A 24933-nucleotide genomic window follows, 5' to 3' on the forward strand; every position below is an offset into this window, starting at 1 on the left:
TCATATTTTATCGTGCAATACTAGAAGTGATATTAATGTTGTCCAAATAATGAATATAATATCATGTTGACACTAGTAATTAGGGGTGTAACGGTTCACAAACATTTCGGTTCGGTACCTCGGTTTTTAGGTCACGGTTCGGTACGTTTTCGGTACAGCAGAAAAAATGATCACAAAACATAAAATATTTTTTTGTTTTTTTTAATTATTATTAAACTGTGAATAATGTATTCACTCAAATAAATACAAAATATAATAAAATAAACATTAAGGTGCAGCATTTCGATGAACTGAAATAATCTGTATTTGAACTGTACTGTACTAGTACCTAAGCAGCCAGCTTGACATTAGGCTTGTCAGGTTGTATTTTCATGTTTTTTTAAAGAAAGATGAACTTGTCCACATTGCGTGCCGAAAGGGCAGATCTGCTGGCACTAACAATGTCTCCTGCTGTGGAGAACACCCTCTCGCTAGGGACAGAGGTAGCAGATACAGCCAGGTAGCGCTTTGCTAACATGGCAACATAAGGATATTTGGCATTTGTAATAGCTTTGGCTCGGTCTGAACTTTTTGCGAGTGTTGGAGGCTTAAATGCTAGTGGGAGTTGGGTTTGCACTTCAGTCTTTTTTCTTTTGGTACCAGTGATATTCACGTTCGGGTGATGCCTTTTCAAATGAGTGTGCAAGTTTGATGTATTGCCAGCCGCATAACCAATTTTAGTTGAACAATGCCGACAAACAGCTTTGGTTCGGTCCACCTGTCTTTGTCCGTCATCCTTGTACGTAACTGCGAAACCAAAATGTTCCCAAACCGGAGACTTCAATGATGCTGGAGGATTTTCGAGCTCAACTTTATCTGCGTTCGCCATTTCGACAGTTCCTCAAATTACTGACTAAATTTGAACGCATCCCTGTGACCAGCTCTCATAGTATGCCTCTCGTCCAATGAAATGACTTGGTCGCTCTATGACGCGTTGAACCCAATGTGAGCAAATTACTCTGAATGCTGCGACGCAGCACCTGAGATTACTTCCAAAAAGTTGTTCACGTTCTCAATTTTTTACGTTTAACGTTATATTCGTTCGGTACACTTCGGTACACACGTGTACCGAACCGAAGGGCCCGTACCGAAATTATTCGGTACGGGTACGTATACCGTTACACCCCTACTAGTAATATAAACCCATACTGATAACCTTATGAGCCAACTTTTGTACAAACGTTTTGGGACACTTCATTCTTGTTCTTCCCTTGCCTCTAAGTTCACCTCTTGTAATCTCCTTAATAAGCTAATTTAGCTCAGTTCCATTGCACTTTTTCAGGGCCCAGACCTGACTTCCCAACTTGCTCCCATCGTTCAGAAAGCTGGCACTGGGATCTTACTTGTTTGTGTATATTTTGTGGATTTTGTGACACCCATGGATACTAATGGGGTATACTAAAGCCACTGTTGTGCTCCGGGACAAATAAGGTGACAGTACTCTGTAAGGCACGGGCACATTCACCCAAACTGCTTGGCAAGGTCTTCCCTTCCAGCCTGAATGCCATCCAGCATATTATCACATCTTTGTTCTCAGCCCTTGCTCATTTGTTGGTCTTCATCTCTATTACACGCAATATTTCAGATGCCACTTGAGGCAACCAGTCGTTCAACCACGACCTATTGACAAACAAACTCTTTGCTGCCATTCTCTAAACAAAGGGTGCTAAAACTTTTATCTTTGGAGGGCAACAAATGGTGGACTATGGGCAAATATCAAACAACTATTGTATTAATAGTATTGGTAAATTGCATAACTAATAATTATCGATGCTAAATATTTAACAAAACAGCATAACCTCAATATCTATCAGTAGGGCTAAACGATTTGCGGAAAAAAATATGTAAAACTATTATTTTGACTTATACTTGTGACAATTGATTCTCATTATTTAAAATAAAATATATCAAAATGGGCATTATTTATATAAAAAAAAGGAACTGTACCAAATAATTTGTTTTAAGTCTTGAGTAAATGATTTGGTGGCTATATCTCTGCAGCTCCATAATACTTCATACAAAATGGAATTTAAATACATATTGAGCCTGTAACAGATATTGTGCTTCCTGTGATTTGAATATTGCACTAGTCCATATTGCGATTTTGATAACATTTCCATTAATTGTGCTGAACTTTATATCAAACACAAAATATTAAGGCCAGGAACTTTTAAACTGTTACTTCACCTTTTCCCCTTACTGTTGCGCAACTTCATCAAAGAAAGGAAGTTGGTAGGGAGCCAGAGAAGCAGTAAAAGTAGACAAGAGGAAGATTCAAAGCGGTGAAAAGGGACAGAGAGCTTTTAATGGGCAACTATACAGAAGCTCTCAGCCTCAACTGATGTGATTTGAGGTTTGATGAATCCTTGTGGTCACCCAATGAGTTCATGGCTGGAAATCACTCTCCCAGATTCAGCCCCCTTATACCCTGTTGTGCCTCACAACTCCAATAATAAACAATTTTTTAGCCCCTTTGTTCTCGTGTCGGGACCTTTTCCTGACTTTGAACCCACCCTAGCCCCCGATCTGGGTTAGCGAGTGTTGAAGGGGTTGGCAGTTTGGAAAGGCATCCTTGTTTGTGGACATGTTGTGGATGTCACGTTAATGGTTACTAATTGAGTCTATTAATGGCACGGCAGTGTTGTTTACGAACTTGGTGACAGGATCCTGTGGTGCACAGGCACACTCAACCAGCAGGACTGCGCAAACTGTCCCACCACCCGACCCCCTGCTTACCCAATCATCACATGCAAACAGGCAATGATCTGTTATGTTACCCCCTTACCCCTGCCAAGTCATTGTTAATATAAATTGCAAAGAAAGTTATAATTATTTGAATTGATTATATAAATATCTTTCTTTTATATTTCTATTGCACATTTAAACTTTCTCTAATTAATTAACTTTATTTGTTTTAATCTTTTTTTATTGTTTATTTGTTTTACATGGAGTCTGTCACAACTGTCACTAATCCCAATGTTATCCCCTGGCATAAAGTTCTCTGAATCTGATTTCGTATAACTTTTGGTTAGCGTATGATGCATATAATGTACAGTTTAGAAGCCATCCATCCAAGTTATTTATGATTATGTACAAAGAAGACTAATTTCAAAGCCGGAAACAGATTATATAGTGCAGGGGTCTGCAACCCCTGGCACGCGTGCCACCGTAACCAGTGGCACACTAGGAATAAGTGGAATAAGTGTGCAAAATATTTAAATTGTATTTTCGGATACTGAACGAGACCGCCGCCAGAGTGCGTCTCCCCTTTACCTGCAGAAGGAAGCCATGCACACAACGCAGCCCCGCTCTCTTTAACTCCAGGCGACTTTCTGCCGCTTTCCTCCGTGGTGCAGTGCTGATCGTTTCACCACAGAGGAAAGCACTTCACAAATTGCTGTACCCATAAGGAGCTGTACAAATGCCGCAGTTTTTGCGTGGCTGTGTCTTTAGTTGAAAGCCCAGTGGCGATCTGCTCATCTCTCATCGAAATAATATGCTATATAGGGGCGGACTGGCCATCTGTGTGTTGAACTTTCCTGTCGGCTCCCAGACCGTAGTCGAGGAAACAGGGGGGACGACTCTCTGTCGTCTCCCAGGGCAGAAGCAACAAGCTTCAGGTTCAATAACCCACTTTAGCTTAAATGACTGGAGAGAGGCGAGCTCTTCTTGGGAGGCCGTTGCATTTATTTAGTTGTTCTTCTGTTTCTCAAAATACATCACAGACCTCTGTTTTTTTGCTGCCTCGTTTCACTTCCAGAAACATGCACACGCCACACCCCTCACTCTGTCTCTTAAAGGGACAGCGATCTCATCTCACTCTGCATGACCCTAATATCATAACATATGTGTTCTGGAGACAGAACGGACGATCGTCCTTATTATTATTAGCCTGTGACATAAGATTTTCAACTACATAATTACTCTGTAGCTATGTCAGATTGACAATAAAGAACCTTGAACCTTGAACCTTAAACCTATTATGCCGTTTAAACCAATTATTTTAATGTGTTTGTTAAATTCGGCATCATGTAAGTTGCGCTGACGGGTCCACACATTGCTTCCCCGCAGCGAGGCTCCCCCCGCCCTCCTGTTGACAGTTCACGAGCGTCGAGCCCCCCCCCCCCCCCCGTTGATAATTCACGATCGTCGACACACGCTGATAACAATTTTTTTTTGTAATGGCACTTCATATCAAAAAGGTTGTCGACCCCTGATATAGTGTATATATATGGAAGTTGGACTTCAGAGATCATACTGAGTTGTTTTTCTGGATGGACTTCCTCGAAGAGTTTTTTCTTGTGATCATATGATCCGTCCTGTCTGAAGTACGATGTCATTACTGCCAACTCCTCCTAGGTCTTTCTGACTTGCAAATCATGTAATTGTCACATACTGTACACGTCTTCTGAAACGACTTTATTGAAGCTAATTTTGATACCCTGTGTTTGTTTAAAGTCTTTTTGAGTCTGACAATCAAAGTCATGGAGCAAATGTTGCTTTCAAAGTCTGATACTGAGGAGGTTATACGCAACAAAAGTCGAGCACGCTTCATCACTTCAGGTCAGGCGATGAGTCCAAATGAGAGGAGCTAAATGCTGCAGGTCAAAGGTCAAAGACTTTGAACTCTGGCTCAGAGTTTTCTTAGAGCAGTTTAGCGCAAAGCTTTTGGGTGAGACGTAAGTTTTCCCCTCAGTAAAAAATGGAGTTACTTGGTTGTCTGATCATGTGGAAGCAGCTTCACACATTGCATTACGCTTCTTGTTTTTTTACTTTATATTTATTGACTCTGTTTGTCCATACATGTAGTTTATTTAATTCAAACTATATTTTCTAGTTACGGTATATTTTTGTGTTTATGTAACATGGAAGTAACATAAACAGAAAAATATATATATTAGCAAAGAAGAAAAAAAAAGGAATAAAGAAGCGGAAGAAATAATTATTAAAATTAATTAAAAGTTGGGCTCATCTGCACCACTCTGTTTTTTTTTTTTCATTAGATATATACTTTTTGTATGTTCTTTCCCACTATGATTAGGTATGGCATTAATCATGCTATTCCTGTCATGCTATGTTTTTTCTTCCTTATTATTTCTTGCTGGCTGTTATGTTTGTCTTCTATGTTGGAAAAAGGGAAGCATGATTTCCACCCCAAAGAATATATACTACTGCTTACACTTGTATGCTTCTTCTCAATACAAATATTTGAATAAAAATTAATTAAAAGTAAAATGTCCTTGCATTTTGAGCATACACAATTCTGTCACATCCAGAAAAAGAGTGCCTGCTCTCATATAGAGACGAAATAGGAAAAAATAACTCTTCTCAATAACTTCTTAAGCCAGAATGTAATTTTTCTTAATGTTGAGGTGGATAATAAATAATATAAATGGGCGAGGCTGAGCAAAAGTTCCCTAAGTGGGTTAAAAAGTGAGAGCAACATTGAAACACCGTTTGTACTAAAGAAGGGGAAGTAGAGTGGGCTTTTGTCTTTCACAGTACTTGGCAAACTGCATGGAAAGATGCTACTTCCTGCTTTTTATTCCACTCAGAAAAGTTGGCCTTTTGTTGCCACGGTAACAACACATGCATGTTCAGTCATTCACTAACATCAACAGATGTGTGTGTGTGCGTGTATTACCTGTTTCCTTTTTATTAGGTAGCTGTGTGCTCACATTTCGAGAAACAGAAGGCACAAATGTGACGTCTCATTTCATGCCATTTGAACATATTTTCACATTTGTCCTTTTAATATGACTCCAGTTATAAATAAAGTGTCTGAAGGTTAAGATTCCTTAGCTCACATTTATATAACAACAGACAGAGCTGGTTCCAAGTGCGTCATCATCGTGTGCCATCGTATTTTATGCCAACAACTTTAATCCCCAACCCCTCAGTTCTCTCCAGGTTTCACAGGAATGCACACACACACTCACACTCACACTCACACTCACACTCACACTCACACTCACACTCACACACACACACTCACAGGAAACATGGCACACTCCAGCATTTTTCCCCCTAACCTAAAACTTTAAACATATCTTTTAAAGTTTAGGCTGTCCGGGTTCTAAACAGCCAAAAGTTCACTCTACTCCACATGGTCTTTTGGTACATTCATGTGCCCTTCCCACTTGCTTTGCTTTCATAGATGAGATTAACAAAGCTGCAGACATAAGCTGTTCAATGGAAGCTGTTGGATGTTATTGGTGTGAGGGAAAGTTTTCCAGCTGCAGCTTCAGTCCACATGTGGAAGGTAGCACATGATATGAGTGCTGAAGCTTTTCTCAAGACCCTGAAGGGTTCATTTTTAAAAGACAAATGTCTGTCTTTATTTGTTTTCCTACACCATCATCTTTGTGTGTACAATCCAGGAAATATGAAGCAATCTGGTGTGAGGTTGTTTTGACAAGATAAGAATTTGAATACAAATGTTGTATTCATGGGAATATCAATCAAACGGGTGTTGTTTTTTACATGTCAAGAATATCTTTTATCTGTGGTTGCAAAGGAATGTTAAGGCTATACATTTCAGCTTGTCTGCCACTCGCAACTTTTGCAAATCATGCAAAGAAATTGGATTTTCAGGCAGATTGCACTTTCTCCATTTTGTATTTTTTTTACATTTGAACTAAAACTGAAAAAACCCAACATGAACCAGATGTAAACCGCCCTAATTTCATTCAGCATTGAATGTTAAGTGATTGTTTTTTACCCGTCCTGGCCTCCTAAAAATGACGTTCCCATACAAAGAAACCACATCAAATGAGTTATCCCTCGGAAAGTGTTTGTTTTTGACGTATAACCGATCTATTCATAGTCCACAGAAGCCTGCATAGATACAATTATGGTGTGAATAGTCAAAGAAAAACAGGATTTTCGCCCAAGAGACGGCTATTCATGTCCCATATGAAACAAGGTAAATGTTACATTATTTACTCACCTGTAAATACAATGACACAACAAGTCTGCCTACTTTAAGCCTAACCATATGTTTTCCTTAACATTAGGGCTGAACGATTAATCCATTTTAAATTGAAATCGCGATTTGAAATGATGCGATTATTAAATCGCAAAGCCTGCGATTTCTTTTTTCTTTTTTTTCTTGTGTGCCAGTCATCCACACCAATCGGAAGTGCTGTGTGATAGAAGGTGATTGACAGATTGATCCAATCACCTGCCAAGTATTTTTGAAAGTGCCTGCCCTTTTCGAAATGTCAAGGTTCAAGGTTCTTTATTTGTCATACGAACATAGCTACAGAGTAGTTATGTCGATGAAAATCTTAGGTCACAGGCTTCTCCAACAGTGCTTGGAGCTTTCCTAGATGGTTTGGTGAAACACACGATCTGAGTCAGGTTAGTAATGCTCCATCACATGTTTTACATCTATTACAGGGTGAATCTTAAACTGAAGCTTGACTTTAAAGCAACCCAACGGAAGTTTCATGTAAGTTTAGTTCTTTTACTCGTAGCTCTGGCTGCGGGGGTGCTAGAGACGGGAGCACGTTGATACGACCTTCCTAGCCGGAGATATGGCCGCATTTTACAATAAACTTCCGTTGGGTCGCTTAAAAACAAATATCGCAAATCGAATCGCAATCGCAATATTTGTCAGAAAAATCGCAATTAGATTATTTCCCCAAATCGTGCAGCCCTACTTAACATTACCACGTAGTTTTCGTGCTTGTCTGTTTGATTTTGTATCAATTTACAACATTAACCAAGGGCTAGTGATGTTATCCGAGATAAATACAATCGCCTCTCGAAACATAATTATGAATGCAGTTTAGTTTTATGGGAACATTATTTTGTAGCATACAGGAATGTTGTTCCAAAGCTTTGAAATGCAAAACAATCATCCAACAAAGCTCTGTATTACAGAATCAATTTCAGAACACTTTATTTATCCCGGGAAAATTGGGTTTCGTGAAAGAAAAAATATGCAATAAAAAGATCAGATAAAGTAAAGCTATTTAAACGTATGAAGTTAAAGTAACATTTTTGAATAGAAACAATTAAAAATAAATAGATATTTATTTATAGAAATATAGAAAGTACAAATGAGCACATTGTACTTCACTTACATAACCTGTATATTACAATATTTACAGCTTTGTCCGTATTTGGAAGATTCTTTTTGCATTCTTGCACAACTCAAGTGATGGTTATCAAAGAAGTGCGACCGCTCTCTCATCAAAAACGAAATGCTTACCTCATTTGCTTTATTCAAGTGAGAACACAGCAGATTGGTTCAGACAGGTTTGGGGGTGGTGATAGCAGAGTCAGGGCTACAGGTGGATGCTGCTGTGTTACACAACCATCCTCGAGCTGTGCCCGGGCTGTCAGCGCTCCGTAACAAGAGAAATGATCCCCCTTGTGCCGCTCCATGCACGCGCTCCTCGTCTTGTCCCCATTCAGCCAACAGCTGATTGATGTGATGTCCTGCGGTCACGAACATGAACACGCAGCAGAGAGTGTTGTGTTACTGCCGATAGGAAATCACTTTGTCTTCTCTCCCCTCTCACATGCTTCTCCTACTTACCCATGTTTACTCTCGTGTCACCAGTGTTACACTGACTACTAAAGGAAGACGGGTTCAGTTTGACGCTTTGTACCAGCGATGGTTAAGATCACCATATTTCATTCCTGTGCTGTCTGCATTGACAGGCAATGATTTTAAGTTCCTACCGAATCTAGTCGATTTTCTTTTTTTAACATGCTAATATAGCTCAATTTAAAGATACTTATAAGAATAAAGCTCCCAAACAACTGCCCAAATATGTATATATAATTTAATAAAGTTACAAATTATATCATCATACAAAAAAACAAAAACTAAGAGTTAAATAACAGTTTAAGATTTTACTTCTCAACAATTTTTACAATAAGAAAAGAAAAATCTGGCACATGTCAATCCATTGCATACAGTCGCTGCTGCTTATCCCGCTCCATCTGAATTATTCAGAGTCAATTAGAGCTGAGAGGCTGAAGCTGTCTTCGCGGCACAAGTGCATTTTCAATGATTCATTTCTAGAGCTACGCAAGGGGTCTCTTAATTGTTGTTTACTGCTCGCTGCCCGACCACATGTTATTTTTATGCCGTCGTGATTACTCCCGGCAGCGCTCGGAGTGCTTGGGAAATGAAGTCCATTAACGAGTCCTGAGAGCTGTTTTCCTGTCAAGCGCCATTTAACGTTTCCAGGTTCAGAATCTCTGCTGCAGGAGCACGATAAATCTCATCCAATCTTAAGTGTCAGTTGGTGGAATAAGACGCACCGAGAGATGCAGGTGGTGTGTTTTATGGTACCCAGCAGTAATATACATGCAATATTGTTTAGAGATTAATTTTTAATAGGATTGCTGCTACGGTTAGAAAAGGGAAATCATACGGAATAAAAATTAAAAAAGAGCATCTGACAGCTGACAGTTAGTGCCACAAACTGCAGGTTGATAGTTTCAGAAAGGCACTTTTTTCTTTTAGTTTGTTTATTTCTGCCAGAGACAGTGAGGTTAAAGGCCTGAAGTTATTGCTAACATTGTTTGACAAGCTGTAAAAACACAGTTGAGAATTTTGCTCCATTCGTCGCCCCATTTTAGAATGAAAAGAATTTGAATAAAAAATACACAAATAATTAAAACAATAGAACAGTTACATTGAAAACAAATATTTATATTATCATAAGAAGTTATATATACCATGAATATTACAGTATATACAGTGTTGTATTGATAAGGAAGTGCCTGTCCTCATCACCACCATGTATAATGCTGACTTAATTTGCAGTCAAAATACCGGTAATGTGGTTTAGGGCTGCACAATTTGGGGAAATAATCTAATTGCGATTTTTCTGACAGATATTGCGATTGCGATTCGATTTGCGATTTTGTTTTTAAGCGACCCAACGAAAGTTTATTGTAAAATGCGGCCATATCTCCGGCTAGGAAGATCGTATCAATGTATCAACGTGCGGGGGTGCTCTAGCTCTAGCTCGAGCTACGAGTGAAAGAACTAAACTTACATGAAACTTCCGTTAGGTTGCTTTAAAGTCAAGCTTCAGTTTAAGATTCACCCTGTAATAGATGTAAAACATGTGATGGAGCATTACTAACCTGACTCAGGTGGTTTTGTTTCACCAAACCATCTAGGAAAGCTCCATTGGAAGCCATTTGGAAAGGGCAGGCACTTTCAAAAATACTTGGCAGGTGATTGGATCAATCTATCACCTTCTATCATGGGCCACTTCTGATTGGTTAACAATGGCTGGTACATGTGGAGCACAGCACTTCTGATTGGTGTGGATGACTGACACACAAGTAACAACATTTTTAAAAAAAAAAGAAATCGCAGGCTTTGCGATTTAATTGCATCATTTCAAATCGCGATTTTGATTTAAAATCGATTAATCGTTCAGCCCTAATGTGGTTCACAAATACATTTTCAATAGGAAAAAACTGCATCTGACAGCTGAGCAGTGTCAGAAACGGTGCACTTTTCTCTTATAGTTGTTTGTTAGTTTTTGGCAAACAGACACCGTGAGATGACTAAAGGCCTGAGGTTATTGCTGACAATGTATGACAAGCTGTACAAGCACATTTGAATACTTATGACAGACAACTAGTTTGACACAAAAAGCCGGCTGGAATCTGAGAGTAGCACACCTCGCGGCAACACCTCATGCCTCAGCAAACCTTTTTTTGAGTATTCCCCCCCATTCATGAAGGTATTAACTGCATGTTTGAATTCCGAAGCGTAGTGTCCCTGCAACACACCAATGTTTGTTTTCTGCTGCTTTTGCACTAGAATAAAACATAAAAAATATCTTAATACTAATTTAACGCTAATTTCTGTTGTATAATTAATCTGAATGTTATGGATTAGTGCAATTTCCAAACCAGTGGTATCGGCAAAATATTTGAAAATATTTTCCTGAATGATGTCATGTGGTGCAAGGCAAGCCAAAAAATGATATTCTACACACTTGTTTGGTAAGATCCACATAAAAAACACACCAGGATCATTTTATTCTTTTTTTATAATAATGTGAACAATGTTAAAACAATTATCATTCCCTCCAATATCGCAAATCATGTCGCAATTGCAATATCTGTATATATGAACTTGTAATTTTTCCACATCACGCAGCCCCAGCGCTAATGATGACTAATATAAGCTGCTCCTCTGTTAAATATGCCATTCACTTTTGGACCGTTTTTGATGACCTGATTAGTAAGATGTTGGAAGTAGAAGTTAGACCTTGGAGAATTCTTGCAGTGACATTTTCTTTGGCTATACATTGCTATTTTCCATTGAACTCATTCGTTTACCAGTAATTCATTTCAACAGCTTTAACGTTGCCGTGACAGCCAAGAGAGAAGAGACTATGTGTATTTATATTTAGGATTGCTATGAAATGGGAAAACATGCACTTTATTGTGGTCCCTGTGTATTTCTAGTGGCTGATTGCAGCTCTTGTTTGTGTTCAGCTCTGTTGACACCTGTCAGAAGTGACAGAGGTGAGTTTTGGCTTCTGCTGGTTAGGATTGAATAGCCAGAGGCTTCCCTGTGTGTGTTTACACTCCTTGCATTTTTGATTGCATAACACACAAACACGCCAGACAGTATGAAAAGTTTTCTTCTGCAATCGTCTCTGAGGTAAATCTCAGCCTTCAGAAAGCCTCTGTTTGCATTTCATCTTCACGGAAGAGCCTTTTAATAAGACACTGACTTTCACAGCTGACCATGCAAGCTGTTGAGGACAAGATTTTGTGACTTAGCTTCAAACTCTTGGGAAGTTTATTCAACTGTGTTTGTTGCCATGCCACACTTAGTACCTAATTAACAATAGTATAACATCACTCACTGTAGAATATAGTTAATTTAGTTTCAACAGATGGAAATGGGAAATTTCAATCAAATTGTCACACACTTACACAGCACTGCACTGCACACACAGTGAAATCCATTGGGCAGCCACTGGGCAGGGATAAATGAAGTATTCTGATTCGGAGGATTTGAGATTGATATATGAGCTTCTATCATATGAGTTTCCCATGCATATAAAAACATTTTTTTGTTGCAGCTTTTACAGCCTGACTGGAAGGAATCCTGCCACAACACACCGCTGAGCTCTCCACCTGTGGTTCAGTGGGATGAAGCCTTAAGAAACAACCGCTCTCTGTCCCCCCTTGGCCTGGCACCACCACCATCTTGGCTGGGAAACACATGGTGGTCACTACAGCCTCCACGGAGGTGCACTGACACCCTCACCACTCACCTCTCCTCACCTGTCAAGTCTGCCCGGCAACAACAACCACAGCAATGAGCTCTCACAGCCGATCAGGTAAGATGTGAGAAAAAAAATTGTAGAATTTCACAAGTGTAGCTCTTGTGCTGTTCTCTGCATGTGAAGTTACTTTGACATTGAAAAGCCTTCTCCTATTGGAATAGGGAAAGTTAGGTTTGGCAATAGGAATTATGATTATGAATATGGATTTACGTAGATAGTTTCAGGGATGTAGACTTGTCACGTTTCCCTGGTGTGCTTGACCACGTCCCATGATGCCCTCTAAAATCTCCTTTTTTCTTAAATCACATCTGTGGTTCTTCCTCTTCCTAAACTGCAGACCAAAGTGGACAAAAGGCCAATTGTGTCCTTCCTTTACCCATCATGCTTTGGCTGTCCTGGTCAAATTCATCGCAATGACGTCACATCCATTGATTAATTGTTGTGGTGCTGTTTGTCCTGTGTGTCACTATGTGGGTTGTTGGCATCACCCTCTTTTCTTTGGAGCTGTGAGTAGAGACACGGTGATGTCCCAGCCAAAATGGTTTGCGTCAGAATGGATGTCTCAGGACTGTTTTCTTCTTCAATACATTATGTAAGCGGAACATTGGAGCGGGACAGTATTTCCTTTTTATTTTATTTTCCACTTACTCAAATCCTTTCCAAGCTTTAGGATATTTTTAAAATAACGTGCAGTGTAGTGTAGGACTATAACTTTACTGTCATCAGATCTGAGGTATGCAATTTTAATTTCCTTGGTATTTTATAGGAAGTCATCTGACTTCTGTGACCAAGAATCCACTTATGAAGCGCTTTAAATAATGAACTGAATCCACGGCGTGATAACAGCATTTGGACTCTTTCAATAAGGGAGGGAGCCTTTTTATACTCATTCAACATATGTCAGTTGATGGATAAATATAATCCCACTCTTTGAAAACCGATTTCTTATGATAAATAATAAAGCCAAACTTTCCATTTCCCAACTGAATCACCAAAATAGGTGAAGCTTAGTTCTGTTGACATGTTGTCCTAAGCCAAAACATTCCGACTGCCAGACTTTTCCCCTCGAAGAGCTCTGAAATTAAGAATGAAGCTTTCACTCCTCAATTTCAACTCCTGTTAGCAGTTAATTTCCCCCTTGTCGCCCTCCTGTCTGTGCAGTATTGCTAAGCCCTTTTCCATATATGACAGATCATCATTTCCCATTCTCCAAACCACCATTTTGGAGCACTGAAGGGGCCTTTTTGTCCGACTTATACTTGGGTGGCAAAGGCTGGCATGTTGACATGCTACTTGGCATTTTGGAGCCCAGTTTATGGCCTTGGAGCCCGAGCTAGAACACACACACAGACAAACTCTCTCATCCCAACAAGACCCTCCCCTCGGCTCTCCAGAGGCAGTAATCGGTGGCAGGTCCTGGCTGAGGAGGGGGGATCTTGCGTCAATAAATCGTCATGCAGAGCGACTCCCCTGCCTGGAACACAAACAGAGAGAGGGGCCGTCTGCTGCTGGAGGCCTCTATAGCTTGTTAAACCCATCTGAGGCCTGTACAGTCAGACCAGAGAAAGCTCATGCTGGGTTTAGAAGGGTTGGCATAGTCTTAGTTGGTATTTTACTCCTTGGAGTGATCCCAACCGCCATCCTTTCTTATAGAGTGGTGCACAATTGCATATATTCGTAGAACGTCCCGGAAGTTAGCATCGCAAAGCTTCTTTGACAACAAATAGTGGGATTTCTCTATTGGATTACAGAATATCGCAGAAAAACTGTTCCGTGGGAAACAAACAATTCTGATACTTACACATTTTGTGCTCTTATTAACACCATTGTATAATCTTTGGAGTGTAAATGCAACGCCAGAAGTAAATAGCTAAAGTAATGCTGCAAACACACTACATCGCAGTCACATGACTTAATTTCTCCACTGCTAAGCTTAAAGCATGCAAGGTTCGTTTTGATGACGTTAAGTAGTCTCATTTAGTAACTTGTTGCAACCAGCGTTTTTGGGACACATGGAAGCTTCTAGCATTAATTAGTGGTGTATTTACTGGACGTGGACGTATTTTATATCGTAGAACACAACGTGAAAATCTCTTAAGCTTGTGTAAACCACAGACATTAATTCTGGCATCCGATCAAAAACGCATTCAAATAACTGTTGACTTGCAGACAAGGGAACCAGAAGTGGTAAAAAGCAGACTAATTTCCGGGTTTAAGGGCTCATTCCCGCACCACTCTATTCAGGACGATACAGATGCTGGCTTTGAGCTAATAGCCTGTAGAGAATGTGTGTTTGCCGAGTGAGACCCAAAAAACACATTTTCCCCCCAGTGGATGTAGATTGAGTTAGATTGCTGAATATCCCTTTGGATAATTCTGCTATCACGGTTTGTTTACTTCCATTTCCATGTGTGTTTTCATCCAAACAGAAAGAGCAGAGCCAAGTAAGGGTGAGGACTGTGCACAAAAGAAAACGCATTACTTTAACTTGTAGGTTTTGAGATTAGGGGCTTGGTATGTATGGAGCAGGGGAGCTGTTGTGTCTCTCCGTCAGTTGCAGTGTTGAGGTACAGGGTGGGGGCCGCCGCCGCCGCTTCTGCAAGGAGTTGGTTTTTTAAATAAACACAAGAATCGCACCTCCTCACTTTTCAGAGACTGATTCAGACCGCTGAGCCACGGCAGATGGTAGTGAATTATTCATGTCATGTTTTTTGGGAGGAACGCGGCCATGTGTAGATTTTATCCCAGAGATTATTCAGTATCGCAGTATCCGGGAGGAATGATTGAGAGGGCTGACGGCACGATGAGAGCTTTACAAAAGATGGTGGATTGTAAACAGCTAATGCCAGATAAGACTGGTGTTATTTTTATTCTCAATGGAGGGCTGCTACATTATAAAGCAAGATTAAAGTTTGTTCTTTTACAGCTGTGACAGTCACTATATGAGTTTCCTTGTCAATTGGATATATATTTAAGAAGTACAATATACTGTAAAAAAAGCATCTTTTTGAATTTGCTAAGGGCCGCAGTTGGCCCCTGGGCCGTAGTTTGGACACCCCTGGTTTAGGATAATGAAACGGTGCTTAACTAGAAATTATAGCTGAGCGATATGAAGAAAATCAAATGTCACAATATATTTGATCAAATACCTTGTTATGGATATTTCAGAGTTGACCATTAAAGAGGCCCTATTATGCTTTTTGGTGTTTTCCCTTTCCTGTAGTGTGTTATGTCGTTTCTTTTGCATGTAAATGGTTTGCATAGGCTAAAATCCAAAAGTTCCCTTCCCTGTAACACCGCCATCGGACTCATTTGTTCACTTCCGTAACATAAAACGAATTCTACTCCCATATTGACATTTTATCGATATACTGTGCAGCCAAACTAGAAATGCAGGGTTGTGATTGATTGATTATGTAGTAAATGTGTTGGACTTTTGCAATTTCTGGACAGATTTTAGGCCTATTAGTTTGACACAAGATCAAGTACAGCAATGAGATGTGTGTTGAATAGCCACATTCAGGTCTAATCATTAGATTGAGATGTAATTAAATTCAGCGACTTCGAATTTGAGTCTCCTGAGTCTGAATTAGGAGCCATTTTTTAATTCCCTCACTTGCCCTTCCTTCTCTTCTGTCATTTTCTGATTTGTTTCTCTCTCTGAGTTTGAATCAGTCCCTATAATAAGGACTCTCTGTGGGAGCTATCAAAAGCCTGCAGTGCTGGATAAGAAGAGGGTGTCTGGGCCAGGCGACTGGAAAGCCAAGCATAATCTTCAAAAAGGGAGATTAACCCCTGCTGGCCCTCGCTGATGATTCCCCACTTACAGGGGCCATCGTCACAGGGAAAAGACTCTGGGTGTTAATTGATATGTTTTAGTCTCAACGTTTCGAAAGTTGTCTAAAGATTGAACGAAGTCACCCAAAGTTGAGCTTACTCAGAGGAAGTTGTTTAAGAAGTTTTCATGGAGAGTGATGCGTTTGTAAGCTCATAACCGTACTCACTGCTATCTAGTGATTGTCCAAAGAGCCACAGGGACACAATAGTGCTTCCCTCCTATCTGCGTTTGATGCATTCGAGTGCCGCAGAAATGTTATTGTTCTCATTTATCCTTGGCTCTGCGAACATTTTCCTCAATGGAAAGACGGATGGGAATGAGAGTTGAAGCAGACGAAACAGAAGCCTCTTTTTTTTTTAACTTTTTTAAAGAGAACAATGGAAGCTGCTGTGGAGAAATGAGATTACTGCCTCATTATTGTCTTTCTCTCCACTGCTTTTTTTTCCTCCAGAATATTCCATTCAAGTAATCTCATTGCCAGATGAAACAAGTGTGCAATTTAGCCCTCCGAAGAATTTATTAAGCATTCAAAGCTTTTGCCTCTGCCGGAAGAGAAAGCTCGGAAATTGAATTATAGTTTTATGCTCAAACTGCTCTGCCCCGTTCTTTCAAATAAACAAAGATCTTCTTTTGTTTTCTTTCAATATCATTTATTTAATGATTCTTTGGTTGATTTGGTGGCTAAATTAGGCAACATGGCATCTTAATTTCTTGGACAGATTACGTACCTTTTGTGTCTTTCCTCAATTCTCTCATTGGCATGTCAGTAAAATGAGTTGCCTTGACGATTGAACACAGCTGCTGCTTTGCATGAAAAACATATAATTCAAACTCTAGATCTGGATTTAATAACAAAAGCAGAAGGATGGAAAAACGGAGTCCTGAGACAAGCATTCAGTGCATAGTTGTGTTTAGAGCAGATTCATCTATAGGCTCCTGACGCCACTAAACATCACCCAGAATATCCCAGATGTCCACGGCGTAATAGATATGGAGATTAAGAACATGCAAGACCTTAAAGATTAACCCATAAGGATCCACATCTGCTACTAAGCTTACAGTACCAAAGATCACGTTCACTCTCGCATTGTCTATTAGTCCTCCGTGCAGCAAAAACAACGGCGGTAAAATAAGACGGAGAATCCCCTCACTGCTGCTCTACCCATCTGGCAGAGAGGTGCAATCTGCTCTACAGGTTCACCGGGGGACAGCCAAGAAGAGCGAGGCGGGTCAGGTGGGTCTCTTTGGATGTAATCCTCCTGCTTCTATGAACAAAACAAAATCAAAAGTTCCCAGCAGTTACACAATCCCTGTTAGGAAAGGCTCAGTGCACCTTGGGTCTCCCAGGGTCAGAATGAACTTTTCCAGGCACTAATCCGGAGATAAGCCCTGAAACAGAGGCCTTCAAACTGCGCTGTGTTGCCGCACTGTACTCAAAACGCATGAAATGCCCCATGGAGCTGTTGTGTTTGCTACAGTTGGAACTCCCTGCAGATCGGTACCGACGAGACTAAAGTGCTGATTTTAAGATTCAGGTCATGCTCTTCAGGAAAGTTGATTCAAAACATAACATTTAGCGTCTTCCAGCTGTACTATTCTAAGAAACAGTTGCATGCCTTTCATGCTGACTGAGTTACATAGGTTAATAATCAATGACATCACTACCAACACCCTCCTCGAGACCTATATAGGACAATACACAGCCTGACCTAAGAAAACATCTTGAACACTTCTTCTGGTTGGGTTTGGCTGACATTTCATGAACAAGCGTTTTCAGAATGGAATGGTAATTAATCAATGTCCCTGAAGGTTAAATGAAATCCAACTGACTAATCAACAGTGAGAATTAAAGGAGGAATAAATGGAGAGTAAACAGAGAGGAAAGAAAACAAGAAAGGGAACTATATTTTTATTTTTGTTATGCATCATAATTCTGTTGATTGTAGTAAATTCTGTGGAATTACAAACGTAGACTCTAAGAAATGTGACAACAACAGATTACCTAAAATCAGATGCTGTTGAAAGCACGGCCAGTGATCCAGCCAATGTTATATCATTTATTTTAAATATTTGTTTACAAGACACAGTTTTTTTTTTTACCTTAACAGCAAAAGTCCATGTGGAAAGTAGTTGGCATACAAGCTTTTAGGAGGATGTATTTTGCATTCTTAAAAGTTTTACTTTTTATTTTGATTCATAAAGCATTTTCTCCCTTCCGATTCCTAATTCATCGTGGACAAAAGTGTAGTAAGAGTAATTGATGAAAAGTTTTCATTTTGTGGGTAAAGTTTTTGACATAGTCTCGTTTCAAAAGACTAATTTCTCATATTTCCTATCACCAGAAGCAGGAGTGTATGTACACAGCACCAGCAGGCAGCAGTAGGGTGCTATGGATTGGCTCTATACTAATGACCCTGCTATAAAATGAATGCCTTCATGGCATGCATGGCACACTGAAAAGATCATAATTGGACACACTCTCAATCTGACCTCAACCACCCATCTATTTGTTGCCTTGGATAAGCAATGCTGCAAACCATTGCAATCCAATGGGGGCAGTAACTCACATAGAACTGTCCTCAACTATCCACCTTGCAATCGTGGACACCGACTTTGAAGGATTAAACACAAGGCCTCCAAATGACTGTTGCAATTCTGGAGCAAGACACTCGTTGTTTTGTATGCCTGAGGTAGAGCAAGAGGATTTCAGAGCAGGGGTTTTCTGGCTTTATATCTCTGATTCAGCTGGGGAAATCAGGGTTGTTATAGTGAACGTATTATGTTCCCCTCTCAGAGCCTTCTACTCAGAGAGGCTTTTGAACTCCTACTGCTCCACTGGAGCTGCTCAGCTGCCAACGGTACACTCCTGTGGTGGTACTTGGCAGCTTGCATGTGCGAATGTGTGTAATTTGAAGGCCTTTAAAAAAAGAAAGGAAAAAAAGCATGCCTGCTTAGTAAACATCCCCTAAATAAAAAGCTGTTAAGATCCCCTGTCAGTGGCTTTCTACCTTTTTTATAGCATTAAAAACCAGCAGTTGATCCTCCCTGATTTTAAGAAAAATCCAAGTTTAGATGATAACCTCCAATTTTATTTTCCTGTCTGAAAGTTAAACCACTCTTTTTTTGTTGTTTTTTTTTACACAGATTTCTCTCTTTTATGTCTGAAGTGTTTATTGATAAAGGTCTACATTTTGGCCGAAGGTATTCTAAGCCACATACCTGTTACATAATGGCAATGTTTTGGCTAAACATGCTTGCTATTTTGGATGTGAAGTGAAAGATGACTTTTTTATGTGTCAGGTATATTTAGCCTCATAGAGTGAACAACAAGGAAAACCAATCCTTAGGCACATATAGAGATAGGCATTACACTCAGCTATAGCATTTCATATCTTTTCTGAAGACCCTCTCATTGTCTTTTATTGTGATTGTAGTAATGTGTTTTTATTACATGTACAGCACTTTGGCTCGACCAAAAATCGCTTTTAAATGTGCTTTATAAATAAAACTTGATTTGATTTGAAAGGGAGTGGGGGGAACACAGGGGGATAAAAGCTCCAATGGAGTTTAGCTCTGTACTTTTCAGAGAAGGAGATAAACCCTTCTGCTCTCCGGACACAGTGGTTTCTTGAAATTATAATTAAATTAAGCCAATTTGGTTGGCTAAAACCCCCCCCCAAAAAAAGTAACATTTTGTCAGCAGTAGCTAATCAAGCTTATTTTCAGAAGTTCGCCAGACAACAGAATGAAAGAGATTGCTGTTTTTGGTGAACCAGACACAAAAGCGTTTTAACTTTTTCACGCTGAAACTGAGATATTTTCTTAGTGAAAGTGAAATACTCTGTAGTTTTTATCATGTGACCGTATTTGACAGAGTTGGGGACGGGTATAGGTGAGGATAAGGTAGAGGCTGGACGATTGCATGCAAGGTTATTGTAAGTTATTAATAACTTACTGAGAAAGCTTTGTTACTTTTTCGATCCACCTGCACAATCCTGTGATATTTTCTAGCCTGCATGTTACGAGTCGATGCAGTCTTGATATGGGGCGGGAAAAACACAACCTTTAATATTTGTTTCCTCCTTTGGATATAAGGAGAGTTTTTTGAAAATGGTTTTGTGGATGCTTATCTATGTCTGTTTCGCCTCGTCATTGTCTCGTCTTAAAAAAGCATATTTCATCGTTGTTTTTGTGAATGGAATGAACTCTATTCAGGGTAGTATTATTATTAAAAGGTTCCAGTTTTTATTGAGTAAGTTGGCTCTCTTCTTTGTGCCTTGCACATTTTTGTAAAACCAAAGTCCAGCATGCGTACATTTTTACCTTTTTTCCGCAATCTTCTCCAAATCAAATTCTGACCCAACTTGACCTGTTGATATGAGTCCTGCGAACTGACCCGTGATTAAACACACTGGTTATGTTTAATGTGCTATATTTTTACATTTGTTTGAACTGGTTTCTTCATTTTTGTATCCCAAATGCAGCCGAGAAAAAGTATGTTTTACTGGCTATACGCCCAATGCCGGGATGAAGGAATATTCAAGTCAATCAGTAAGAGACTCCCATAATAAAAAATACATATATTGGCAGCTGATTATGGTTGATAACTTTAGATGATTAAGCTTCTAAAAAAACAAACATATATATATCATTTAATTTCTGATTCCTCCATAAAAAACAATTTGCTCCTTTCCTGTATGCATTAAAGGTCCCATGACATGGCCATTTCTACTGATCATAATTCCATTGTTGAGGTCTACTAGAATAGATTTACATTGTTCAATGTTCCAAAATCACATTGGTTTCTCATACAGCATCTCTGTATGTGTATTCACTCTCTGTCCTACACGCCTTGTTGGAGCTCCTCTCCCCCCCTCCCTATGAGCCCACTGTGCTCTGATGTGTGTTTATGTGTAATGCTGCGTTCACACCGGACGCGATGCGACTATTCGCTTCGCTCTAATCGCTCCTATCGCATCGCTCTAAACGCTGGAGGTTCACCGCGGCTGCCAGCTGTGTTTACTCGCATCATTCAAACAAGACGCGCTGGCTCGGGAGCTACAACTACAACAAATGAACATATTTTACCGTGATTAAATTGTAATACACGTTTCTAAATGATGCCGAAGTAACAACATACTGATACCGGTTAGTAACAACCATGAATTAATGCTTTGACAAGTCTGCAGACAAGACGGCAGGCAAAACACCTTTTAAAATGCTTGTTTTCTGAATGAAGATCGGGTCAACCAGGCTAAGCTAACGTTGTATATGCTCATTCCACACTCACAACAACGGCCTACAGACATAAATAAGCAGCGACTGTATTCACCATGACACAGACAGTCTGTGGTTTGTACTTGTTTAACTTTTGTCCAGTTTCTGAACGGATATGAGGAGCTGTGAGCTCTGTGTGCTAACTGCTAACAGCTAACGGCTGATGTTGTGTGGTTGAACGTCAGTGACGGCGGCTGAGATCCTCACCGCTGATTGGCTTCCGCGAGAACGCGTCACGTGAATTTGACGCTCGAGTTGAAAAAATTGAACTCTCGCGTTTAACGCGGCACTGTTCAATCGCCTCAATCGTGTGATTCGCGCTGCGTCCACCGCTTCATGCGCGCCGTCGGAGCGAATTCGCGTCTGTCCACGTCTCTGCATTGACTTTACATGTAATCGCGCCGCCCCCAAACGTCGCATCGCGTCCGGTGTGAACACAGCATTACAATGGCGTTTGTTAGCAACCAGAAAATGACACCAGCGGATGAGAATGCTGCGTGGGGTCTGCGAGACAGCGAGGAACTCAGCCTGAGCACACACACACACTCACAGCCAGGCTGAGAAAAGATAAGGCTGAGTGTGTGTGTGTGTGTGTGCGCGGAGATCTGCGGATTGGTCCATTTGGTCGGCGTCACGTCACTATGACCAGGAAATGGAAAAAGATAAATCTCCAACGAGGCATTCTGGGGCAGCATAGACAGGTCTTTTCTGTGTTAGAATTGTACTCGCTACAGGGTGTACTTTGAGGGTTTGTGACTTTGTGACCGTTGACATGCAGAAAAAGCTACATAACACACAAGGGGACGGGCAATAACCGGAAAAGGATGACATGGGACCTTTAACTTAAATGATACCCATAGCCGTAAGTGTATACAAAGGTATATATTCTTTGGGTTACACAACTTTTTTTCTGGTTCTTGGTGCGTGACTCTGCATTGACAGCCTTACCCCTAGATTCCACCGGGTCCGTCTGCGGCGCGTTACGGCCGCGGCGATCGCGGCGCTCACGGCGATCGCGGCCACTCTAGTCAATGGGTGCTATTCCACCACACGCGGCGCGTTACGGCTCGGAAGCGTCCCAGAAGCGTCCCAGAAGCGTCTCGGCGCAGGGCTCCTCTAAAATTAGGATGAATCCTGTTTTTGGCGCGGCGCAGCCGTAACGTAAGGTCGGGCAGGCAGGAAGTGGAACGTTCAGAGCATATATATATAGCATATATATATATATATATTATATATATATATATATATATATATATATATTATGTATATGTATGTATATGTATGTAGTATATCTATATATATATAATATATAGATATATATATATATATTAAGTATTAATATATATATATAATATATATCTTATATATATATATATATGTATGTGTATATATATATATATATGTATGTGTATATATAGCATTTTGAAAATGTATTTTCATGCCTCTGTGCAAGGCTTAGTCTTTCTATCTTTATAGCCAGTGGTGTAAAGTAACTAAGTTCATAAACTCAAATACTATACTTGGGTACAATTTTGAGATACTTGTACTTTATTTAAGTATTTAAATGTTTTGCTACTTTGTTCTTCTACTCCACTACAGTTCAGAGGTAAATGGTGTACTTTGACTCCACTACACATGTATTTAATACCTTTAGTTACTTTACAGATTTGCAGTGGCGACTGGTCATTAGGGGCAGGTGGGGCACAGCCCCACCTAGTGTCAGCAGAAAGTATTACAAATAATGATTACAAAAAATGCAAAAAATAAATAAAAAAATATATAAAATATATTTTAAGATCATGTTTAATCATCTGATTCGTCTGTACATTGCTGTTTTAGTCTGTGTTCTTCTAATTAGTGTGTCTACAGTCACAGTGTGTGCCTATTGAGCTGTTTAGAGCCATGTGGGACAAAACCTGATCATGCCCCTTCCTCTCGCTGTGAAGTGAACGATGACTGTAAAAACTACACTGCGCATGCTCAGAGTATTTCCCCCGTTAATGTGTGTGGCAAAAAAATAATGACCAGAGGGGCATGGAGCTACCATCCCCACCATACGTCATCTCACATCATTCAGAGCTGATTGGCTGTAAGTACGTGTGCCGCGAAAAGTGTGGTGTGTGTGAAGAGGAGACGAGAGAGCTGCAGTGACGCGTCCTAAAACCAGGAAGTAAGCACAAAAAAGCAATGAGGTTTCTCCATAGGATTTTAGAAAATAGCTCGAAATAAGATCTGTGGGAAACGTACCTGTTAGATAAATGCACGTTTTGTTCAGCCGGATAACATCCACATGTCTACCCTACTTTTATAATTTTTTTATCATAAATCTATCGATTAGATTTATGATAGACTTTTGAAACTACAAGGAGGACTTTTACAAAAAAGTAATAGAAATGTTTGTCCAGAAGGATAGGCAAATGGACTTCATCTTCAAGTCAAGGTAAGACCGCAATTTTATTGAAAATGGGATCTTACTAAGAGAGAACAATTCAATATTTAAATGATAAAATTACATTTTTTGGGTATCCTTGTGTTGAACTGTCTGTTTAAAATTAATCGAAGCATCAGACAAAAAAAGCTTTTGAAAATAATATTATATTTTGGTTTAGGTCAAAATATAATATTTGTAAACCTGAAGAGTCAGTGCCAGTGCCTCACCAGCCATGAACCTCACTGCACGTCACTGCAGAAGCTATAGACATCTAAGTTTTTTGTGCCCCACCACTTTTGTACATATAAAAACGCCACTGCAGATTTGGATGAATGATGTGAAATATAATCAAGTGTTAAATCAGACTTTAGTTCCACCTGTAGTAAATTCACAAGCTACCCTGCCATATACAAAGTCATTCAAACTAGCTGCACCTTTACCAGCTTTGAGAACACTTTCATGATCAATCATTATAAAACATATCATATATATTATTCTGAAATGGACCAATCTGCACAATCACTACTTTTACTGTCGCTACTTTAACTATATTTTGATGATAATACTTTTCTACTTTTACTTGAGGAACATTTTGAATGCAGGACTTTTACTGTAACAGAGTATTCCTACACTCTGAGTACTTCTACTTTTACTCAAGTACAAGACCTGAGTACTTCTACTTTTACTCAAGTACAAGATCTGAGTAATTCTACTTTTACTCTAGTACAAGATCTGAGTGCTTCTACTTTTACTTTAAGTACAAGATATATACTTATACCACCTCCGTTTATAGCCTATGAAAAAAACTATTTGAAAACTAAGGCTAAAGCTAACGTTGGCAGATAGTGACAATGTATGCTAGTTAGCTAGCTCAACGATTCCTTAAATAATATTGCGACAGAAAAACTTTTCAGTGCACATCACGCTCTGCCGCTCCGACAGGGAGCTCTGCTCTGAACACCTGAACGGCCCATTCTAACAGCTGTTCACCAGCGGTCCAGTCTGTGCCACAGTGACTCCGGACCGCACAGTTAATATTAACGAACGCACCGTAG

The 24933-nt window shown here is 39.9% G+C and overlaps 1 protein-coding gene across 2 annotated transcripts in view; it reads left to right on the forward strand.

Annotated features, from left to right (window-relative positions):
* LOC117485939 (histone deacetylase 4-like) overlaps positions 1 to 24933 on the forward strand; it is a 164002-nt gene that overhangs the window by 10509 nt on the left and 128560 nt on the right. For both annotated transcript variants that reach the window (XM_034134645.1, XM_034134647.1), the window contains exon 2: positions 12126 to 12386. The gene's annotated coding sequence lies outside the window, so the exon portion shown is untranslated. The remainder of the gene's footprint in view (positions 1 to 12125; positions 12387 to 24933) is intronic.

The sequence above is a fragment of the Trematomus bernacchii genome, unplaced genomic scaffold (genome assembly GCF_902827165.1).
Source record: "Trematomus bernacchii unplaced genomic scaffold, fTreBer1.1, whole genome shotgun sequence".
Classification (NCBI taxonomy): domain Eukaryota; kingdom Metazoa; phylum Chordata; class Actinopteri; order Perciformes; family Nototheniidae; genus Trematomus; species Trematomus bernacchii.